The sequence below is a fragment of the Physeter macrocephalus genome, chromosome 5, assembly GCF_002837175.3.
Source record: "Physeter macrocephalus isolate SW-GA chromosome 5, ASM283717v5, whole genome shotgun sequence".
NCBI classification, from domain to species: Eukaryota; Metazoa; Chordata; class Mammalia; order Artiodactyla; family Physeteridae; genus Physeter; species Physeter macrocephalus.
The window spans coordinates 34,930,998-34,953,973 of NC_041218.1; positions in this window are offsets into that span (position 1 = coordinate 34,930,998).

Sequence of the window (22,976 nt, forward strand, 5' to 3'; positions counted from 1 at the left end):
AAACAGAAAGCTTTTTCCTTTTTTCTGTGCCCTCACTCAATTTGTCATGGTGTTTTTTCATTTGCTATTTAATGTCATAGTCCTTCAAACATGGGAAAATAATCGTGCATGGGTACAGACCATCACAGGGCCAGGAGAGATGGCAGGATCAGGAGTTACAGGCAGTGGCTGATCCAGCACAGGATGGTCAAGCCAGGCATCTCTCATTCTCATGGGTCACTGCCTTTCCAAAGGGTACCGCAGCCTCTATGTTGGGTCATGCTAGCTATCTGGAAGTGGAATGGCCCGGGGTTGCTGTAGGAAGAGCATGTATGCTGGAGTGGAAGGTCTCAGAGGTCACTTCGTGGCTTCGTGAGGGCAAGACTGGGCATGACCTGGGGTATCTGCTAAGAATCCATCCTAGGGAAGCAGGGTGTCAGCAGAAGTTATAATCACATGTGATTTGAGGCCCCAGTGTTCCATTGGGCTTCATTTATAAAACACAAAATCAAAGATCCCTAAAATGCTCTTCCCCAGAATCTTCTTCTCAGATGTCACCTCCTCAGAGAGAAGTTCTGACTCTCCTATTTGAGATGCTTTTTTCTCTGACACCAGGTGTGTAGTGTCTTTTCTTACACCAATAATCCATTTTCCAGTGCTCTGAAACCAGCTAGTACATGTCCAACAATTCAATTCAATTCTGACACAGACTATCCAGAGTCAGCACAGAACCCTCAGGTGAAAGGGCTCAATCCCAGAAGACTGCCTTTCACTTCAGATGAGGGTCCCATGACCCTCTTCCTTAGATTCGATAATTTGCTAGAACAGTTCACAGAACTCAGGAAGACACTTATGTTTATTGTTTTATTATAAAGCTACAAATGACCAGCCAGATGAAGATGTACATCGGGAAAGGTCCCAAAGGATCCCAAGCACAGGATTTTCTGTTCCCTTGGAATTGGGGTGTGTTACCCTCCTGGCACTTGGATATGTTCCCCAACCTGGAAGCTCTCTGAACCGCTTTGTTCAGGAGTTTTTATAGAGCCCAATCTCCAGCTCCCCTTCCCCTCCCTGAAGGTAGGGAGGGGTTGCTGAAGGTTCCGACTCTAATCACTGAGGCTACCTAGGGGCCCCCATCCTAAGTCGCCTTATTGATATGAACTCAGGTGTGACTGAAGGTTGCTCATGGTGAATAATAAAAGACACTCCTATCACTCAGGAAATTCCAAGTGTTTTAGGAGCCCTGTGCCAGAAACCGGGGACAGAGACCAAATATACTTTTGAATTATTCTACATCTATCAAAAATAGAAGCTTGCATTATTCTCTTTCCCTTTCTCAGCTTTATTTTTCCTCCTCACATTTAGCACAACTTTTAAATTAATAATTTATCTGTTTATATATGTATTTGCTGTATCTCCAAGTACACCAGCTCTAAGAAGTCAGAAACTTTGGCTGTCTTATCAACCTTTTTATCCCCAGTGCCTAGAACAAGAGCACATAGTGAGCTCTCAGTAAGTATTTGTTGAATAAAAGGATATATGAACATGACTGTATATTTAACCTAAATTTATAGAATAAATAAAAATTTTACTGATTAAACCCAGAAGTGACTAGATTAAAATTTTCATATTAGGTAGAAGTAGGACTTGGAATCAGAAATAAAATTCATTTATATGTTATATTTGCCTACTTGAATTTTCGCCATTTAATTTATAGCCACCATGTCAACATCTCTTAAGTTCCTATAAGTACTGCTTCAATAACCTTGAACAATGGTTTACATTATATGTAAGATATTGTATTTGTTTTCTTTTGCTGCTGTAACAAATTACCACAAATTTAGTGACAACACAAATTTATCATATTATAATCTGGAGGTCAGAAGTCCGGAATGGGTCTCCAAAGGCTAAAATCAAGGTGTTGGCAGAGCTGTTTTCCTTCTGGAGGTTCTGAGGGACAGTCTGTTTCCTTGCTTTTTCTAGCTTCTAGAGGCTGCCTGCATTCCTTGGCTCATGGGCCCTTCCTTCGTCTTCAAAGCCAGCAATGGCAGGTTGAGTCTTTCTCAAATTGCATTTCTCTTGCTTACTCTTCTCCTTTTCTGTTCCATTTTTAAAGAGTCATGTGGTTAGGTGGAGCCCACCTGGATAATCCTGGACAATCTCCTATCAAAATCTTTAATTTTAACACATCTGCAAAGTCTCTTTTGCCTTATAAGGTAACATATTCAGAGGTTCTGAGATTAGGACTTGGGCATCTTGGGGGGCCCAATATTCAGCCAACCACAGCTAGTAATTAGTGTTAGTGCCTGATGAATTATATTTTTTAAATAATTTTTAAAAGCCTTAGAAAAACTGTTACCAAGTCCAGTGACTGTAGCGGTGAGGCAGCTAAACGAAGGCCACCAAGTGTGGATCTTGGTGCACAGGAGTGCATGTGCCCTAAGGGATCCAGCAGTGTTTTAGTTCCAACAAATGACACCATGCAGAGACGTGAGCCCAGGGTGGTCAGTTCTTTCACTTTTTCAAGACAACCTGGAAATGCAAATTTATATGCAGAACCCCTGTTGTTTTGAAATGTTGGCAACAAGTCACATGATGTTTTTTGAAACAATGCAGGCTAAAACAAAGCATTCTATAATCTCACCCTGACCCCTGAGCCACCAGTGTGCTGCCTCAGTTCTGGATGACCAAGAGGAGCCCTCCTTTGTTAATCTCTCCAACAACCTTTGCATAGGCACTTACTGTATGCCTGCCTAGTGAGTTACATTCCATGTATTAGGAGCTAATGTTTAAAATTTTAATTCATCAACCACTGTCTGTCTTTTGTGGCATGACATTATTTGGAGTTAATTCATACACTGTTACATGGAATGAACATGTATTGCTAAACAGACATTTCATTAAAACAATTTTGTCTTTATTTACTCACTGAAGAAGATTTAATAAGTAACTATTTACTGAGCAAGTCCCTACCTATGTGAGGCACTATGGGGGAACATGAAGATAAATCATGCGGAGTCCCCTTCTTCAAGGTACCTGTCATTAAGGGCTCACACGTTAAAATTTTGACAAAGGCTATTGAACTTCAGTGAAAAAAAAAAAGGTTACTTCTTTTGAGGAAGATTGAGTCAAAGACTTAAAGTATATGTAAGTTGAGCTTTAGGGAATTCCTTGGTGGTCCAGTGGTTAGGACTCTGAGATTCCACTACAAGGAGTACATGTTCGATTCCTAGTCGGGGAACTAAGATCCCACATGCCGTGTGGTGTGGAGAGAGAGAGAGAGAAGAAATAAATATTTTTTGTCCAAAAAAATCCCAATCAATTATAAGTTGAGCTTCAAGAATAGATACTAAATATTCCACTCCTCTTTTTCTTACAATTTTTTTTCTGTGTATAACTTGACAGTTGTCTTAAGGCCCTAGGTTCATTTGGACCTAGCTACATAATTATGTCTAGATAACTTACTAACGGATGCAATTTTTAAAGGATGTACTAACAATGAAAAATGAATAACTGATCAAAGAAATTAATTTTAACCCATATTTTTCTTATGCAGCTTTAGGAATGCTTAGATAGATGGAAAATATAGTGTATTGTCTTAGTATTTGAACCAAAAGTAAAAGAATAAGTGCTAGTGCAATGAGAAATGTTAAATGTGATGGGCAAACCAGCTGAACAAACAGGCTGGAAATTTGTTTTATGAAACTCACCTTACAGAATTTCACCCAATAAAACACATGGGCATGCAGTATTAATTTTTTTCTGTGTCTATGTATCATCACAAAAGGCCTTTTTAAATCATATTCTGGATGCACATTTGGTCCCATTTGAACACAATTTATGAACACTTACTTTCTTATTTGAATTCTACCCTTTGACAAAATGGGCAAGAGTCCAAGCATGGTTAACTGTTAATCTAGTACATATAGACCTGAATCTTAATGCAAAAGAACTCAAATTCACCAGAACTCTACATACTATGAAATTATAACCTTTTATTTTACTTGGTTGTCCTCAGTATAAGTCCGTATCCTTTTCAAACTTACAAATAAATACCTTTGAATACAACGGAAAGGAAATACAATTATATAACAGCAACTACAACAAAAATCTCAGACTCCATTTTAATCATAAAAAACACAATAAAACAGGAGTTAGAAAAGCCATGTTTCTGTAACCTGTTGATTTCTCATTCTATAAGATTATCCCCAGAAGCCTGTACTCTACCACTTTTCCCAACTCAGACATAGACTTGGCCAGAAATGAAGGAGTACAGGGCAAAATGAATTAACTCATTGCTGCTTTGCCAAATAGACATTTAAATCTCTTTTTTGTCTCATTCTTTCCTATAACTTCCAAGGCATCTGTGAATGGAGTTAGACACAAATCCTTTGCAGTCAGTCTGCAAGTTTTGTCTATTGAGAGCAGCACATCTAAGTTATAATGCCCTTTGAGCAATTTAGTGTGTATCACTACTATTTCCCATACTAGGATAGTTTCCCTCTAAAAGATTTTTGGATGTCCTGCATCAAATCCTGACTGGACAATGTTTGCTTTATTTCCTACTTCCAGTTTAGTTTGCATTTTATCACACCCAGGTGTTCCTGAACTTTCTGTCCTTTAAATGTGTTGTTCTGGTAATCTTTTTAGAACTGTGTTTGTAAGCCCATAAGAATTCAAATAAAGACATTTTTATCTTGCCTTTAATAATAAGTTGTATATTTTAAACAAATGATTACTCATGTGTGACTTGTTCCTGCATTTACTGTTTTCAAAAAATAATGATAGCTGTTTGATTGGTGTTCATCAATCCTCATCTGCTTCGTTAAAGCTGACTGGAGCCATCTACAGATCACAGTCGTTGAGTAGATCTACTGCAGTGGCAGGATTTAGCCAATTTACCAAACCGCAGTTTGCAGATTCTGCTGTTGCATGCTAGTGTAGACAATCTCTTTGAAGTTGGAATCCCTAGGGACAAGTTTGAGAGGGTGCTGAGTTGCTTCAAATAGTATCATATTTAACACCAGAAAAAATCCATTGTGAAGGAGCTGGCAGCGCTGTACTGCTGTGCTGACACGCTTTTTCTGAGAGAGTAGAATTTCGATAAAAGGACAGAATAACAATGTACTGTATTGATTTAACGTGGAAGACAACAGTGATTCTTGCATTTTTGTTTTGTTTTGTTTTCTTGTCGATCTTTTACGCTTGAGCACTGTTTTCATATTTTTCCACTGTGAGCCCAGACTGGGATTAAATCACATGGGAAGCTAAGTTCCTATATTAATTTCAGCTCCCTTTTGAAAGCATCAACTCAAATGATAGAAGCTCATCAAACTTCAGCTTCTAAATGCTCTGGCAGGCTTGGCTAGTCAACTTTCATCGTTTCAGGGCTCCAAGCTTCATTGCTTGTTGGTAGGTATAGGAGACACAGTTCATGGATATCAGGTTTCAATGGGAAAAAAAAAATCTTAAGAAATGTTCTAATGCAGCAGCACAAACACACACACAGATTTTTATAAAGTGTAAGTAGATCATAAGTTGAGGCCTCAGAAAACTCAGTAATCAATTTAATATAAAATGACATGCAATTTATTTCGATCAATTTGCCTTGTTTGCTTCTTTTTTTTTTTTCCCATTTTTTGTTTTAAAGAGCTTTTCAGGGAGGTGCTTGTTAAAGCAGTCTTTTGGCACGCTGTTCCCCCAAACTACGGTAAGAAGTGGGAAGTAAAATGGAGATAGCAGAAGCTGAATGATGCCTTTAAATTGACTGACAACATCATTCCCTATTATTACTACCTTGTAGACTGCCAAAGAACTAATGTACTTCAGACATCTAATGTAATTAATTCAGGACCACAAATCTGAATCACAAATCTATATGTGGATTCAGCAGGAAAAGGAAAAATATGATCCGGAGGAGAAAAAAAATATCTTTTTGCACAGCTACCTCTAATTTTAAACAGGGTATAAATTAAACATTCTTTGATAATAATATGCAATGACAGCATAATCATATACTAACATTTAATCACTTTTTATATACAATATTACCGATTCTTCTTTAAAATTTTATGTTGTATATTGCTGTACATTTTTCTTGCTGATTGATTCCCTTTATTACTACTGATTTTATTTATGCTGCTAATTTTTTTTTCCTAAGCATATATTTTAATGAGTAGTTTTGTTCAGCTAACGTCTACAGAATAAGAGAATTCAGCACACCTGCCTAAATAAGATGCTTGAGATCACTGAGGAAAGAAATTGACATTTTACTTTACCCTCAGCATGGAGCCAGGGGCAAAGTTTGATCTGAAAACTTGCAAATTAACCAAAACTGTCACTCAGGAGTTATGGGCCTGAATGCTGCAAAATATGTTCTTTGAAGTCCTCATTTCAGCAAAATTATTAAAAACTTTATATCTAATTAAAATTGTAACTGCATTCCCATTTTTCAAAATCTCTGTATCCTCAGGGCCAATTGGGATGAGTGAATTTGCACCCTCCTCTCTGCAGCAGGCTGAACTGCTCCTACAGCAATATCAGATCATTACCATCTCCCCAGCTGAGGAGCAGCCATTATCATGCAGCATTATTAATCTGCTTGTCTTATCAACTTGCAAATCACAAGCCATTGAGCCTTATGGCATGGTTCTGGGTCCATAGTTATTCATTTTGTAGGTCTACCTAGCCTTTGAGTCTCCTTAATCACCTGAAGATTGTCAGTCTCTTACCTTGGCCTGCCCCTGTGGTCCTTCTCAGCTCCTGTGAAAACTCCATGATGTTCTCTCTCTCCAAAAAAAAAAAAAAAAAGACTTTTTTATTTAAAAGAGGGAGAGAGAGAGTGCACAAGAGAGAAAGAGAGACAGTAAGGAGGATAAATTTCATTAATGGATGTGAATTAACATCCTACTGCCAAGAGCTGACCCTTTCTCCTGTCATGTGCGTCTAAGTCATTCTTGTCACTCTTTCCCCCATTAATATTCTGAAAAAGAGAGTACATTGAAGAGAATAGAATAAGATAGTTCCCTTAAACAGGCGCTGTTGACCTTAGGTTGGGGATTTTTCTTTAATTTGCTTTTCTTAAAAATAAAATATTAATCATATTGGAAAAGACGAGCAGAGTTCCTCTACATTTTTTCCAATATATTCCATTTCTAATAGTGCACTCATTAAATTAAGTCATTGAACATTTTGAACATTTTTAAGTGCCAAAAGAAAATAGAAATGTAATTTCTAAGGGAAAGTAGATGAGACAGACTGAGGTACCCTTGTGACAACTCCTATTTCTGCCAACCTCAACGTACATGCCATAAACACTGGTCTTCTGAGATCTTAAATGCCTCCTGATCATTTTAATATTAGAAGTTTTTAATTTCATGAAAGTACAGTACTCCAACATGATTTTCAGCTCTCAGCAAAATTTCAATCACAGGATTTCTAGAACCAGTCAGATGTTATGACTGCTGTTATTAATGAGTTTAGTTTATGATATTGGTTGATGACTGCATTTGTGAGAGACACAACATAAACTAACGCAAGTATTTCACCTAGATTTTTAGAGTAATGCAGACATATTCAAGTTCACATTATATGTAGGGATTCTATTAACTATCACTATCATATATAATGATAACATTATTACTTTGTAATTAAAATCATTTTGCCCTGAAAAAATAATATTATATGCCTATAATCACCTGGAAAGAACCTTTGCCCTTTTATCATTTCAAAAAGAAGGTCATTTAGATGAGAAACTGTGATATGAATTTGGAAAGGACTGGAGTGTACAGCAGATTAATGCACTAGCTTTTTCATCTCTGGAGGCCCACGTTAAAAATGCCACTTAGGACACTTGTGAAATGAATTTGACAGTAACGATGAAACCCTGAGTGTGCCTTAGTACACATACTTATCTTAAAACTTTAAAATGCAACTAATTAGCAATCTGGCCTCAAAAAAGCAAAGGTATATACTTTAGAATATATTTATAGCTCTTCCTGAGGATTCTGATATTTTCAGGAAGCATTAAGCCCCTACACATTATTTATGATTTGAGCTAAATTTGAAATGGCTAAACTAGTGAGAAGGTAAATTTAGGTCCCTAAATAAAAGTGTCCTTTGGTTTCTCATTTTAATTGTCCTAGATTGCACAGGAGATATTAGTACTAGCTTAGGCTTCACTTAGCTAAGTGTAGAGTAGAGTAATTTGCCAATGCAATCAGTTTAGTAAAATAGCCAATCAGGAAAATTCTTCTCCAATTCTATAATTTTTCTAAGGATCAGGTAGTTTTATATGAACTAATTGGAAAATAAACACCATATTTCATTTTGTCAGGTTAAACACAGTCTTTGGGGAAAGTGGGATGAACAGAATTTAGTGAAAAGCAAAAATAAACAAGCAAAACCACAGAAATATTTAGCCATATGGTTATTGGGTAGGAGCTAGCTACCTTCAGGCTATCGTTTGTAAAGTCTAGGACAAGTATCTCCGTATCTCCTCATAACTGTAACTCTGGTTTTCTCATTCATATAACACTAAACATAAGCTCCTGGTATAATGAATGATATGTACTACTTGCATTCTCAGTTGCTACTATTTGAATTTTATTTTCTGATGTAGAAATATATTCAAGTCCTGAATGATAGCAGATAATGTTGTGATGCTGTCTTCTGAAGGAATTATGTTAGCTTTTTTTTTTTTTTTCTTGAGGCATGGATCAGGGATTATTCACTCAACAAACATGTATTCAGTGCATACCATGTGCTAGGCACTCTCCTCAGTACATAAGGTATATCAACAAAACAAAACAAAACAAAAACCTCCACCCTCATATAGCTAACATTCCAGTGAGCAGAGACAAATGGTAAACAATAAACATACCGTGTCAATTATATTGTATTTTAGAGGGTGCTAAGTGCTAAGGTAAAGGAGAAAAAAGCCAAGGAAAAGGCGATTGGGAATGCGAGGTTATGGGATGGAGGGTGGGGGAGGGAATGATTGTTGTATTAAAATAAGAAATAAAAAGCGGGGAAATCAGTCAAATGAAAATCTAGAGGGAAAGCATTGCAGGCAAAGAGAACACCATTGGAGGGTTTGTGCAGAAGAGTAACATGATCTAAGTTATATTAAAGGATTAGTCAGTTTCCTGTGTTGAGAAGAGATTATGGGTACAAGGGTAGTGACCAAGACAAGACAAAGCTTGACTAAACTTTAGACAGGTTTCTACCTGGCTATAGGCTCCCCACTTCCCTTTTCTTAGAGCGTTAACTTTAGAAAACTTGCAGTTGCAAATTCTTTCTCTGACCCTTTGAGATGTAAATCTTTCCCCAGCCTCTTGCCACTTCTACAACCCTGGAATGTCTTTCTCAAGGATCTGGGAGCCATGTCTCTGAAATATAATCATCAAGAAGATGGTGTCCCTAACTCCCAGTCTCTGTGGGAGGGTAGGAGCCTAACTTGGATAAGCACCAATTAGCAAATACAGATGACCTAATCACATTGACAGCTTCCCCCCTAAGGTGCTTCAAGGCTTTTCCACTAGCTCATTCAAGCGCTTAAAAATTCTTTTGCCTTTTGTTTCTGCAGAATTGAAGTTGAGTTCAGTATTCTTCCCTATTGCAATAGTCTTGAATAAAGTCTTGTCTTTAAATAATTTTCAATGAAATTTTTCTTTTATAATTCAAGCAGGAAGATCTATTAGGAGGCTCTTAGTTTATCTAGGTAAGAGATGATCGTGGCTTAGACGCGGGCGATAGTAGTCAGAATATACTTTAAAGCTAGTCTTTACTCAGAACTGGCTGGCAGAAGTAATATAAGGCATCAGGTATGTCTCCTGCAAGGATTTTGGCCTCAGTGACTGGAAGGAGGGGATTGCTATTGCTGTGATGAGGTGGGTTATGGATTAAGCATGTCAGCATGCTTGTCTGAACTCACATTGAGTTCTTGTACCATTGAAGGAAAGTATTTAAATCTTCATATCTTCAAAAGCAACAGTTTCTCTTTGTATTCACCTGTTCATACAAACCATTCTTGCCATTTTTGTTCCAGAGGAAGAAATGCATTGCTTTGAGTGACTCAAATGCTTATTTTTTATTAGATTTAGTGTCAGGAATAATTTTATTTAGTTAATTTTTATTGTGGCTAAACATCATGTGTAAGGCTGGAAAACCCACCAGCCAGCTATGTTCCAAAGGAGAGCTTAAAGAACAACTTATTTACAAAAACAATGAAGAATGTGCTTGTGACAAGGGTAACAGAATTCAAACAGAGAGTTTTGGTGGATGATCTCTGGAGGCCAGGGCTGATGGTAGAGATGATGTTACAGAACTGGACTTCCTGACAACGGTGGAGATATTAGGCATTTACTACTAAAAGGAAGCTGGGAGCAAATATTGTGATGTGTAGCAAAGTTGGTGTAGTAACCAGAGCAGGATGACCTGCAAAGAGCACAGTGCTCTTAGGGGCAAGGTTGATGAACAGCCAACAAGGATGATGCTTAACTTATATAACTGAGAGAAATCAAGGATAGCTGATCGGGAGGCTGAAAACCTGCCTTAATGAAAAGGCACAAGCTCTTGCCAATTTTCAGACTTAAGTTGGATCTCAGACCCAGAATCCACTGACTGAAGAAGCCGAGTCCCACAAGGAAGGAATCTGTAACCCATGACAAGCGTATATGGAAATGATTCTCTCAATTCTTTCACAAGGCATCCATAGCCATTTACTCAGGTCATTGTACACTGGGGAAATGAGAAAACAAGATATTTGGAGGACTGTTGGACACAGGGTCTGAATACACATTGATTTCCAAGGATCTGAGGCATTATAATGGGTCCCCTGCTGGAGTGGGGGCATATGTAGGTCAGATAATAAACTGAGCTCTGTCATATATCTGACTCACAATGGGTCTGCTAGGTGTATGAACCCACCTCATGTTTATTTCCTAATTCTCCAAATGCGTAACTCCAAATGTATAACTTGGTAGTTGTCAGAACCCTTACGTTGGGTCCTTCATTGGCTTATGTGTGGGGTTAGAGCTATCCTAATGGGAAAGGCCAAGAGGATACTTTTATATCCTAGACATCACCCCCTTGGCCAAAATAGTAAATTAAAAGTATATTGCATTTTTGGAGACTGGCAAAGATTAGTGCCACATCTTAAGACCTAGAGGGGTGGTGGTAATCATACCTCATTTAACGTACCACTCTGACTCCTACAATAACCAGCTGGGTCATGGCAGATAAAAAGATGGCTGTAAACTCAAATGCAGCTGCTATGCCATATGTGGTATTTTGTTGCACCAATTGTAGCTGCTGTACTATACCGTATGTGGTATTTTTCCTAGAGTAGATCAACACAGCCTCAGATACATGATATGTAGTCATTGATTTGGTGAATGTGTTCTTTATCACCATCAGGAAAGAGAATGTGAGATAGAAATAGTATCTGTATTAGTCTGCTCAGCTGCCATAACAAAATACCACAGACTGGATGACTTAAACAACAAAATTTATCTTTTCACAGTTCTGGGGGCTGGAAGACCAACATCAGGGTTTCAGTAGGGTTAGTTTCTGGTGACACCTTTCTTCCTAAATCTTTTCACTGTGTCCTCACATGGCTTTTCCTCTGTGCGTGCACACTCCTGGTGTCTCTTTCTCTTCTTATAAGGACACCAGTTCTATTGGATCAGAGCCCTATCCTTATGACCTCGTTTAACTTCAGTTACCTCCTTAAAGGCCCTATCTCCAAATACAGTCACTTTGGGGGGTTAGGACTTCAAAACATGGATTTTGGGAGGACACAATTCAGCCCATAATAGTAGCCATTTATGATCTTCCCCAAGGCTATGTTAAGACTTCCATCCTTTGTTGTAAAATAGTCTGATGGGTTCTGAACTGTCTTCACATTCTACAGAGGAACACACTAGTTAACTATATGAAGCGCATCATATTAATTAGACCTGATTATCAAGAAATCACGAGTACATTGGAGGCCCATGCATGGTAAGCACATGTGCTTGAAAGGTTAGGAGGTAAACCTTACAAAAGCATCCACCACATCGATGAGATCTTTAGGGATCCCTGGTGTAGGGCATGGCAGAACATCCCCCCTAATAAAGCACAAATTATTGCATTTTTCATTGCTAGTAAGGAAGCACAATGCTTGATAGGCTTTTTTCTTAAGGTTCAGAAGGCATAAAATCCCACACTTGTGGAATATTCTTCCAACCAACGTGGTAGGTGACACAGATGGTTGCCTTCTTTGAATGGAGCCCAGAGCAGAAAAGTGGTCTGTGGCATATCCAGGCTGTGGTGCAAGAAGCCTTGCTGCTTGGACCATATGGCCTTTGTGTTATTGGAGGTATCTTCGGTGACAAAAGTTACCACGTAGACTTCATGGCAAGTTACAGTAGGAGAATCACAATGTAGATCTCTAGGATCTGGAGCAACATCATACCAACTGCATCAGAAAACTATGAACTATTAGAAAAACATCTGGAATGCCAGTGGACCATAGTAGAGATGGAGCATTTAACTGTAGGGTATCAAGTGTTCATGCAGCCTGAACTGTCCAACATGAGCTGGAGTTTTCTCAGATACACACAGTGATAAGGACCAGAAGTAATCCATTTTAAATTGGTAGGGATGCATTAGAGGTTGTGCACAAGCAGCGCTAAAACACACAAGTAAGCTAAATGAGCCTGTGGCCCCAAAACCCATATCATCATCATCGCCTTTGCACAAGTGCTTCTTCCTCAGTTCATATCCATGACAGCATAGGGGAGGGAGGTTCCTTATTACCAGCTGATGGAGGCAGAAAAAGGCCAAGTTGGGTTCGTAAACGTGTATACAAACTAGAAAATGGATTTCTGCTCAACTTCAGCCCCAGTCACAGGTGGACTAGAATACAGTGCTGATGAGAAGTCATCACTGGGCAGAGCTTTGGCTGGAGAATTGTGTAATTCACTTTGTGGGGAAAAAAGAAGTAACTTGAGATTTTAAAAAGTATTCATGGTATATGCTCAGTAGTGCACAATGTTCATTGCAGCACTATTTACAATAGCCAGGACATGGAGCCAACCTAAATGTCAGTTGACAGATGAATGGATAAAGAAGATGTGGCACATATATACAATGGAATATTACTCAGCTATAAAAAAAATGAAATTGAGTTATTTGTAGTGAAGTGGGTGGACCTAGAGTCTGTCATACAGAGTGAAGGTAGATCAGAAAGAGGAAAACAAGTACCATATGCTAACACATATATATGGAATCTAAAAAAAAAAACAAAAAGGTACTGATGAACCTAGTAGCCAGGCAGGAATGAAGACATAGACATAGAGAATGGACTTGAGGACATGGGAGGGGAGGGAAGCCGGGGCGAAGTGAGAGTAGCATGGACATATATACACTACCAAATGTAAAATGGTTAGCTAGTGGGAAGCAGCCGCATACCACAGGGAGATCAGCTCCATGCTTTGTGACCACCTAGAGGGGTGGGATAGGGAGGGTGGGAGGGAGGCTCAGGAGGGAGGGGATATGGGGACATATGTATGCATATGGCTGATTCACCTTGTTGTACAACAGAAACTAACACAGTCTTGTGAAGCAATTATACTCCAATAAAGATCTATTAAAAATATTCATGGACTCATGAGCAGAGGCAAATGACTGCTGGTTGGTCAGTAGCCTAAAGGGAGAAAAAAAGGAAAATTTGGGACATAGAGGACTAGGAGAGAGCCTGTAGAGGGATCTTTGGGAAAGTGTATAAAGTGCAAAGATTTTGGCATCATATGTTAATGCTCACCAGAGAGTATCCATACATAAGAGGACTAAACAAACAAGTAGACAAAAGTACTTGCTAGTCCACATTAGCCAGCCTCTTTCATTATCCGTTTTCCCCACTGCTTGTGCAATGGGATCAAGAATGGAGTAGCAATAGAAGTGGGTGTGGGGGATAAGCTTGGGGTCAGGAGTGTGGGATCACACTCACCAAGGGTGATATAGTTTCTTGTGCTTATTAAAGTATAATCTATTAACAAGAAAATAATACAATATTGAGACCTTGATATAGTTCCAGCCCTCAAGGAAATCAACAAGCCTCTTTGTAGCAAGTGATTATAATAGAACACTTAGAACACTTCTACCGTGGAAGGGGCAGGGTTTATTTAGTCTGGAATTGACATATCTTCTGCATATGTGTTTATCTTTCCTATTATGTCACCTCCCATTATATAAGGCCTCACAAGGTGTTTGATCCACTGACATGATTCCACGTAATATCTCCTTAGAGTAAGGGATTACAAAGAATGTATAACAGTGAGCATGTAACCACGTGATTCAGTGGTCCTTTATATACAGCCAATCTGATAGAGAGATGGTACCACCTTTGAAGGGGGGCTAAGGTATTGTCTTATAGATGATACCTGCAAAGATGGCTCTCCATCCTCAAGAATGTAGTATAATTCCTAAATCAGCAATCATTATTTAATGTGGTGTCCCAGTAGGTAGATGTAAGGTTTCTCTTATATGACAGAGGCAGAGAAGAATACACATGGCACCCAGTTGATCCACCGACAGGCCCTTCTCACACTTTTCTGTCTAAATTTGATGGTAAATGGACAAGTGCACCAACCACAGCCTTAGAAGAGCATTATGAAAAGAATCTAGAATTTTGGGGATGAGGGTCTGGGTCACTCCACCATTTATGTCACCTAGACCAGCAGTGGTGCTGGCTGAGAATGAGGGGGATCTAGAATGGGTAGTAGAGGAAAAAGACAGTAAGTACACGTTGTAGCCTTGGGACCCTTTCCCGTGACAGGGACTATATTTCATCCCAGTAACTGTTGTTTTAAGTTTCGCCAGAAAAGAGAGCAACCATAATCTTGGAGATGGGGTTTCCAGATGGGATGAACTTACTATATAAAGCAAATGGGTTTGAGTGGTACAAGAGGTAGCCTGTAGTTTAGTAAATGCTCTGATGTGTCTGCCAGACCCCTCTTCAGGACTTAGGCACGAGTTCCTTCAGCTGTGGGGAATGTCAGCTGCTGATAGCTTTCTAGGGAATTACTGTGCGGTGATGGAAGATGCCTCACACAAGTTTTTACCCGGAGGGAAGACTGCATCGAATGTCCAAACTATCCCATGTAGGGTACAGAGACTTAATCCACCAATTTAAGTCCACTTAGCATGGCCACCGTAACTCTACAGCTCCCTGTAAAATTGACTGATGCTTTATTTTCCCCAACTGCATTGCAGTTCAACTAATCCTTCTCCCCAGTCATGCTTCCCTTACTTCCTTACAGGTTTTGTTTCTGAAATGACTTTCTGGTAAACTTTATGCATGTATTCTCCTCAGAGTGTGTTTCCTTATGAACCCAAATGAAGACACTGATAATTGCATTCAAACAACAAATCATTTAGCTTTGCTTGATTGGGATCTTAATATGAATGTATTCTTACAGTTGGCATTCCTTTGTGCCTTCTTTCATTTAATATCGTATTACTGAGATTCATCAGTTTTGATACATATAATAATATTTCATTTATTTTCACTGCTGTATAGTACCCAAAGAATGTGTATACTGCAATTTATTTATTATTTCTTCTATTGATGGATATTTGGTTGTTTCCATTTTTATATTGATATTATAAACAATGATTCTAGAAGTATTTTTGTACCTGTGTTTTGGTGTACATAAGAGTTTCTAGAGTATTGTAACACTCATTTTGCTTGAAGAACAATAATTTTGGGTTCAGATTGACAAGCAAACTATGAAATCCAATACATTTCACCCATCATCAAATTTATGCAGATTTTAGAAAGGATAAAGGCAGCCAACAAAGCATATATAGAAACAGGATAGCAGAGACCCCATTACTTTCAGAAATTGCTTCCCATGCTGTTAGTCACTTTGTACTAAGAGAACATATAGTTAGAGAAGATGAGGCTGAATGTATGTGGACCACTTAAGATCATGATAACCATCAGATTTGAGTCCCATCATCATTTATACCTTGATAGTCGTGTAAGCCCCTAAGCGATATGTGACTGTTTCATCCTTTTGTGCAGCTGCATGTCAGTTGTCTAATCTCCATGACCATGTGCTTTGCTCAGTACATAGCACTGTCATCAGGACTGTTTTTCACCTTGGACCCTGTTACTTTTATATATTCCTTGTGTTAGTGTTGCAAGGGATTTGAATAAGGGTCAAAACTTCCCCCATCACTGATGCTGAAGGAAAGACTACAATCCAGCTATTCACACAGTCCACATATATACATAAAAGTAGAATTGCTAGGCCATGACGTATGTGCATATTTATCTTTGTAGGTGCTACCAAACTTTCCCAAAGTGAATATACCAATTTGCATTTTTACCAGGACTGGATGAGACTTCTTTTGCTTTACATCTTTGCCAACTCTGGGATCATGAGACTTCTTAATTTTGCCACTTGAATGGATATGCAGTATTATTTTCCTATAGTTTGAATTTTCACTTACCATTACTTATCAGTAATGAAGTTGAGCAGCTTTTCATATGTTGATAACACTGTGCTTTCTCAATGTGAAATGTCTGTTCATATTTTTTGCCCATTTCTCTATATGATTATTTGTCTGCTTCTTATTGATTTTCAGAGTTATTTACATTTTAGCAATACTAATCCTTTATCAGTATGCAATTTGTATTTTTCCTCTTTTTATCATGTTTATTTTAAACTCTTGTGGAGTTTATAGTCGTACTCTGTGGTTTGTGTTTAGGGTCATGTTAATAAATGCTTTTCTATCCCCAAGACATAAAGATATTCCCATGTGGATTTATAGAAGGTTTTAATGCATTTGTATTTGATTTTGGTATTTTGATGTGTGCATGAAGTAGTGATACTACATACAACACAACACACACACACAGAGATTGTCCCCATAGAATTTTGTGACTGGCACATCCTTTCACCACCAGACTGATGTTCATTTTATCCTGTGCCATATATCAAGTTTCATATGTAGTGGAATTTGTTGATGGAGTTTGAGGTATCATATAATTTTTTTTATGTGTTAATCTCTAGATTAACTACTTTCTACTTTTGAATTGAATTCAAATTGGTCATATTATCCTTTTTGTACATTATTCAAATTAATTTGGTAGTATTTTGTTTAGGAATTTTGCACCTGTGTTCATGAGTGTGACAGGCCTATAGCTTTCCTAACTTGTATTATCCTTGATTAATTTGACTATCTAAATAATGCAAGCTTCATGAAAAGAGTGTTTCACCCAGAATAGCCATGACATGTAAACAGAAAACCTGCATAACCTTGGGTATGGTGATGACTTTTTAGATACAACATCAAAGGCATGATCTGTGAAAGAAAAATTGATAAGCTGGATTTCATTAAAACTTAAAACTTCTGCTTTGCAAAAGACAGTATCAAGAGAATGAGAAGATAAGCTATAGATTGCAAGAAAATATTTGCCAAAGACACATCTGATAAAAAGACTGTTAAATGACAAAGAACTGTTAAAACCCAGCAATAAGAAAACAACCTACTAAAAAATGAACCAGAGACATTAACAGACATCTCACCAAAGAAGATGTACGGATAGCAAATAAGAATATGAAAAGATGCTCCACATCATATGTCATTAGGAAAATGCAAATTAAAACAATGATGAGGTACCATTAAACACCTATTAGAATGCCCCACATATGGAACACTGACAACACCCGAGTACTGGAGAGGACAGAGAGCAATCGGAACACTCATTTATTGTTGGGAATGCAAAATAGTACATCGACTTTTGGAAGATAATTTGGTGGTTTCTTCTATAACTAAACATACTTTTGCCATATGATCTAGCACTGCTTGGTATTTCCCCAAAGGAGATGAAAACTTATGTCCACACAAAAACTTGCATATGAATGTTTATAGTAGCTTTATTAATAATTGCCAAAACTTGGAAGTAACCAAGATGACCTTCAGTAGGTGTATAGATAAATAAACTGTGGTACATCCAAACAATGGAATAGTATTCAGCACTAAAAGGAAATGAGGTATCAAGCCATGAAAAGACATGGAGGAAGTGTAAATGCATGTCACTAGGTGAATGAAGCCAATCCGAAAAGGCTAACTGTATGATTCCATCTATATGACATTCTGGAAAAGGCAAAACTGTGGATTAAGTAAAAAGATCAGTGGTTGCCGCAGGCTGGGGAGGATGAATAGGAGAGAACAGAGGATATTTAGGGCAGGATCTTCCCTTCAGTTTTGCTTCAGCCTAAAACGACTCTAAAAAATGAAGTCTTAATAAAAAATTTAAAAGGAGAGTGTTTTCTTTTTGCAGGGGGTGATGTGGAAATAGAGAAGCATCTACGTTTTGTTATGTTAGACCTCCGTGTGTGTGTATCAGGGGAAGGAGAGGGAAGAGGATCTTAAACTATGAATTCAGTATCTCTGATTTTTTTATTACCAGATTATTAAGGTTTTCTACTTTCCCTAAATCAATACAGCAAGTTTTATTTTTCCAAGAATTTATCTACTCTATATTTCCAAGTTTATTGGAATAATTTTGTATAAGATAGCCTCAGAGTATCTTTTAGTTCTTGCATTTTGCAGGTAAGGTAATTGTACAGACCTTGCATTTCCTATCAAAGACTCTCACTCAGAATTTTTACTTAATAAAATTTATAATCAAAATAAATATTTTAATTAACCTAATAAACTATAGTTTAAAAGAAACCTATAAAGGAATAATACTGATTTATCCATTAATAATAATAATTATTATTGATAATTTTGTGTAAATTTTAACTCAATATTGTTTTTAGTACATACCATACACTCCTAATCCTGGAATATAAGAATTTTAAAATAAAACTAAAAACTTTGAGAACAATGTTGGCAGATGCCAACTGATGTCTACTAGTAGAAGAAAAGAAGAGACTTTTGCCAAATTCCAGTGATGTTTGTAGTAAATGTGCTTGTTAGGCACACAGATACAACCAAATGTGTGGAAGAAGTTGCATGTCTCTCACAGTTTTATGAAGGGCTGTTCATATCTCTTTCTTCTCATACTAGCCACAGGCAAATTTCTCTGAGCCCAAACTAAAGCATTTCCTACTCTGTTGGAGTCCCAGAAGGATTCCATTTTGAGACACAAGATCTTAGAAAATTCCTCCTGATTTATTCTTCAAATGTCAATTACTTGTAGTAAACCAATTTTATTTCAATTCTCAGTGGAATCAAAACAAATAAAACAACATTTAACTGAAGAAACGTTGGTATTATATATTGCTAACAACAGGAAATATTGAATGGAAACTGTACTTACAAATTGCATGCCTCTGCTTTTTTCCGTGCCCTTTAGAGCTAGTTGATTTGTCAGCTAACAAAATATAGTTCACTCAAACTAATGTTTTGAAATTATTTTTAAAAGAGAAACACTAAAGTTTTTTAATGCATGGAATATAAATGCACTGTGAAAAAATTCAGGTTAGTGGCTTACAGATAGACATTCTTAGCTATGCATGTGTTGCTTTGCTTGTCCTTCCCTCATTGCCTATATAAGAATGATGTGTAATAAAGTTCTAAAAAAAGACTAGATACACGAGATACAGTATTTCTTAGTTTTCTAGAAGACAGCAAAGTCAATGAATATTAGGATTGGTTCTTAAATTTTAAATATATTTTCTAGGAGAAAGTGGTTCTAAAAATCTTAATTGCATAAATTACTGATTGACTTAGTCAATGCTTATGCCTAGTAAAATTGTAATATCAAGGGACTGATAAAATCTGTATCTATACATACATGAGAGAGGTTAATCTCTCCTAAGTTGCCATTAAAGTATTTTGCAATGGATATATGGCAACTGGCTCAGTTTTTTTCAGTGACTTTCCCATGTTTGTTCTAAAACATTCATTTTGTGTATTAATTTTGGAAAGGTCATTTCTAGTCTCCTGATTTACCTATCGATAATGTGGCAAAATCCAATTCTGTATCTGTTGTCAACATTCATTATTTTTTTTAGGAAATATTATGGAGGAGTGATCAGAGTATCGGCAGTGAGAGTGTGGGAGAGGATGGGGACCATTAGTATGTAGTGAATTAGCAGTGGAAAGTATCATGTGTAGAAAGGCATCATTAATAAGATCCTATTCATTCATTTAACTTATTTAGTGCACTCCTGATGGAAGCCAGGTATTGTGCTAGGTCTGGGGTTATAGTGATGAGCTAAAGCAAGCGTAGTCTTGGCTGTCATGTAGCTTACAGCCTAACTGAGGATCATTGTTTGAATGACCGCACAAAATTACAGAGATAAGTGCTCTGAAGGACAGAAGCGGGATACTATTACAAAAGAATGTAACCTAGACTGTGGGTTCAGGGGACATTTTCATGAGAACATTAAACTTGAGCTAAGATATGAATGATACGTATGGATGCACAAGGGGAAATTTGTTGAGTGGAAGAGAGAACCTTCCAAGAAGAGGAAAAAGCACGTGGAAAGACCCTGTGGTATGCAGGACACGGATGGAAAGTTCTTTAAGGCTAGAACAGGGTGGGCAACAAGGAGAGCGTCTCAAGATAAGGCTTGAGAAACAGGCAGGAACCACACCACACAGGGCCTTGTGGACCAGGTGAGGGATTTTAGCGTTTATCCTATGACAAGTAGGAAGCTGGTGAAGACTTTTGCTACATCTTCATGTGATAAGTTAGTGTACAGGCCATGTTGCTGTAACAACAACAAAACCCTAATGCACTGGTTCAGATAAGATTGAAGTTTGTTTTTTTGGGTTTTTTTCTCTTGTCTATAAGAGTCCGAGGCATGTAGGCAGCTCTTTTCCAAGGAGTCATCCATTGACCCAAGCTGGTGAGCCACTCCGCCATGCTTACATTATTGCTTCCTTGAATCCTCCAAATTTCAATTTCTAGTGAGTAAGAAGGGAGAAGAAAAAGTTAAGGACAAAGGTCTTTGTCTTTAATGAGAGGCACGTAATACTTCCATCACATTATGTTGACCTGAACCAAATCACATGGGTAAAATATTAATTTTCTGTAAAGATTATTTTCCTTTCTAACTGTTTAATGGCTATTATATAGGCATTTACCTAAGGATGGCTAGGAGCAGGGAAGATATAATAAGCATTTTTAAAATGTTCTGAAGCACAGTTTAAAAATGGATGACATAAATGTGAGTTAATCAGAAAACATAGCAACAGTCAGGTGTTGACAAGCTCCAATAATTTACAGTGCCTTTTCTTCAGAAAGCCTTCACTGTCAAGTGTGATTTGACTAAAGTTCAGTTACCATCTTTTACACACAATTTAGAAAAAGTGTGCATCCAGAACTGACATATCGATGAAGCCTTGACATAGAGAGTTATCAACAAGATAGCTACCAAACAGGATTTGGGGTGGACTACAGGAAAGAGTTCAAGTTTCTTATTAGTTTGACTGAAAAATATCTCGGTTTCAGTGAAAGCAGATTTGGGAGAAAAGATAATGAGTTCAGTTCACTCACCAAATTTAACAAACAATTCCTAAGTCCCCGTGCTGAGTTGCTGGAAATACAATGATGAAAAAGACAATTTCTGGAAAGATAGTTGTGTAATTAATTGTGATGGTGGGTAGTTATAATAAGCGATATTCATGATATGGTGGCTAAATAAAATAGAAAATAATAAACTGTATTAAAGAGGGCAATTTATATTGCAAGGAGGAGAATATGGTTAATTTGAATCATTAAATATGAATTACAACTTGTGCAATAGACAATGAGAAAGCATTTATCCAGAGGGAATTACATGTGTTAAGTTGGAGAGATTAGAAGTATGAAATATCATTCATTCATTTGGCAAATATTTATTGCATGTCTACTATGGAGTAGGAACTGTCTTAGTTCTCTGGAGGTATTATAGGAGTAATATGGTAAAAAAATTCTCTAACTTCATTGAGCTTATTATCTAGTGGGGGAGACATAGAATAAGCAAATAAACTAATAAAATATGAGGAGAAGTACTATGGAGAAAAGGAAAACATGAAAGGGAAAGAGAGATTACTATGTGCTGTTTGTTTGAGAAAGAAATGACGATATTTTTAAGTAGGGCATTTAGATGGAGTAAGTATAACTCATAAGGTAATGTTAGAGTATATACCTGAAGGAAGGGAGGAAGCAAGCCATACAGTTATGGGGTGTGTGTATGTGTGTGTGTCTGTGTGTGCACACGCGCTGGTGGTTATGGGATTCATAGGAAGAGATAATAGTAAGTGCAAAGTCTCTGCACCACGAATGGCTTCAGGTACATTTAAGGAATAACAAAAACACTATCACTGAAATGGAATGAACAAGAATGAGAATGGAAACATTGAGTAAGGTGGGCCAGAAGGAGTCATATCATGTAGGGCCTTATAGGTGATTGTTCAAACTTTGCCTTTTGCTCTGAGTGTAATGGGAAGCTATTGTACCATAGGAGTGACAAGTTTAGTTTAGGATTGAAAAGCTTCTCCCTGGCTGCTGTGATAAGAATGTATGCAGAAAGCAAGAGAAGAAGCAAAGAATGCAGTTAGAAGGCCAGTAACAATCCAATATGGCCTGTTTGATAAACTACACATTAAGATGCATAAAAAGAAGTGATGAGAGATGAACTTAGAAAGGTGGGCTGAGGCCAAATAACGATGACTCTTGCATGCCAGGCAAAAGATTTAGATCTGGTCTGGTACAATTAAGAACTATTCCAGGATTTAAAAAAAGAAAAATCTGATCAGCTGGCACCAGCCACAAATTAATCCAAGTTCTGGACTGTCATCCATGCTCTCAGTATCTCTGTCTCTCTCTTTATGTGAGCCTCTTTTTCACATTATCTGCTTTCTTTATTCACTGAGAAACATAGCTGCCAACAGACCGTGACCTCAGATCTCATACTTTCAAAATTAGTGTAACTGATCTCCATCTCTTCAAAATTTAAAAGAAATAATGGAGTATGTATGTGGTTGGTCTTACACCA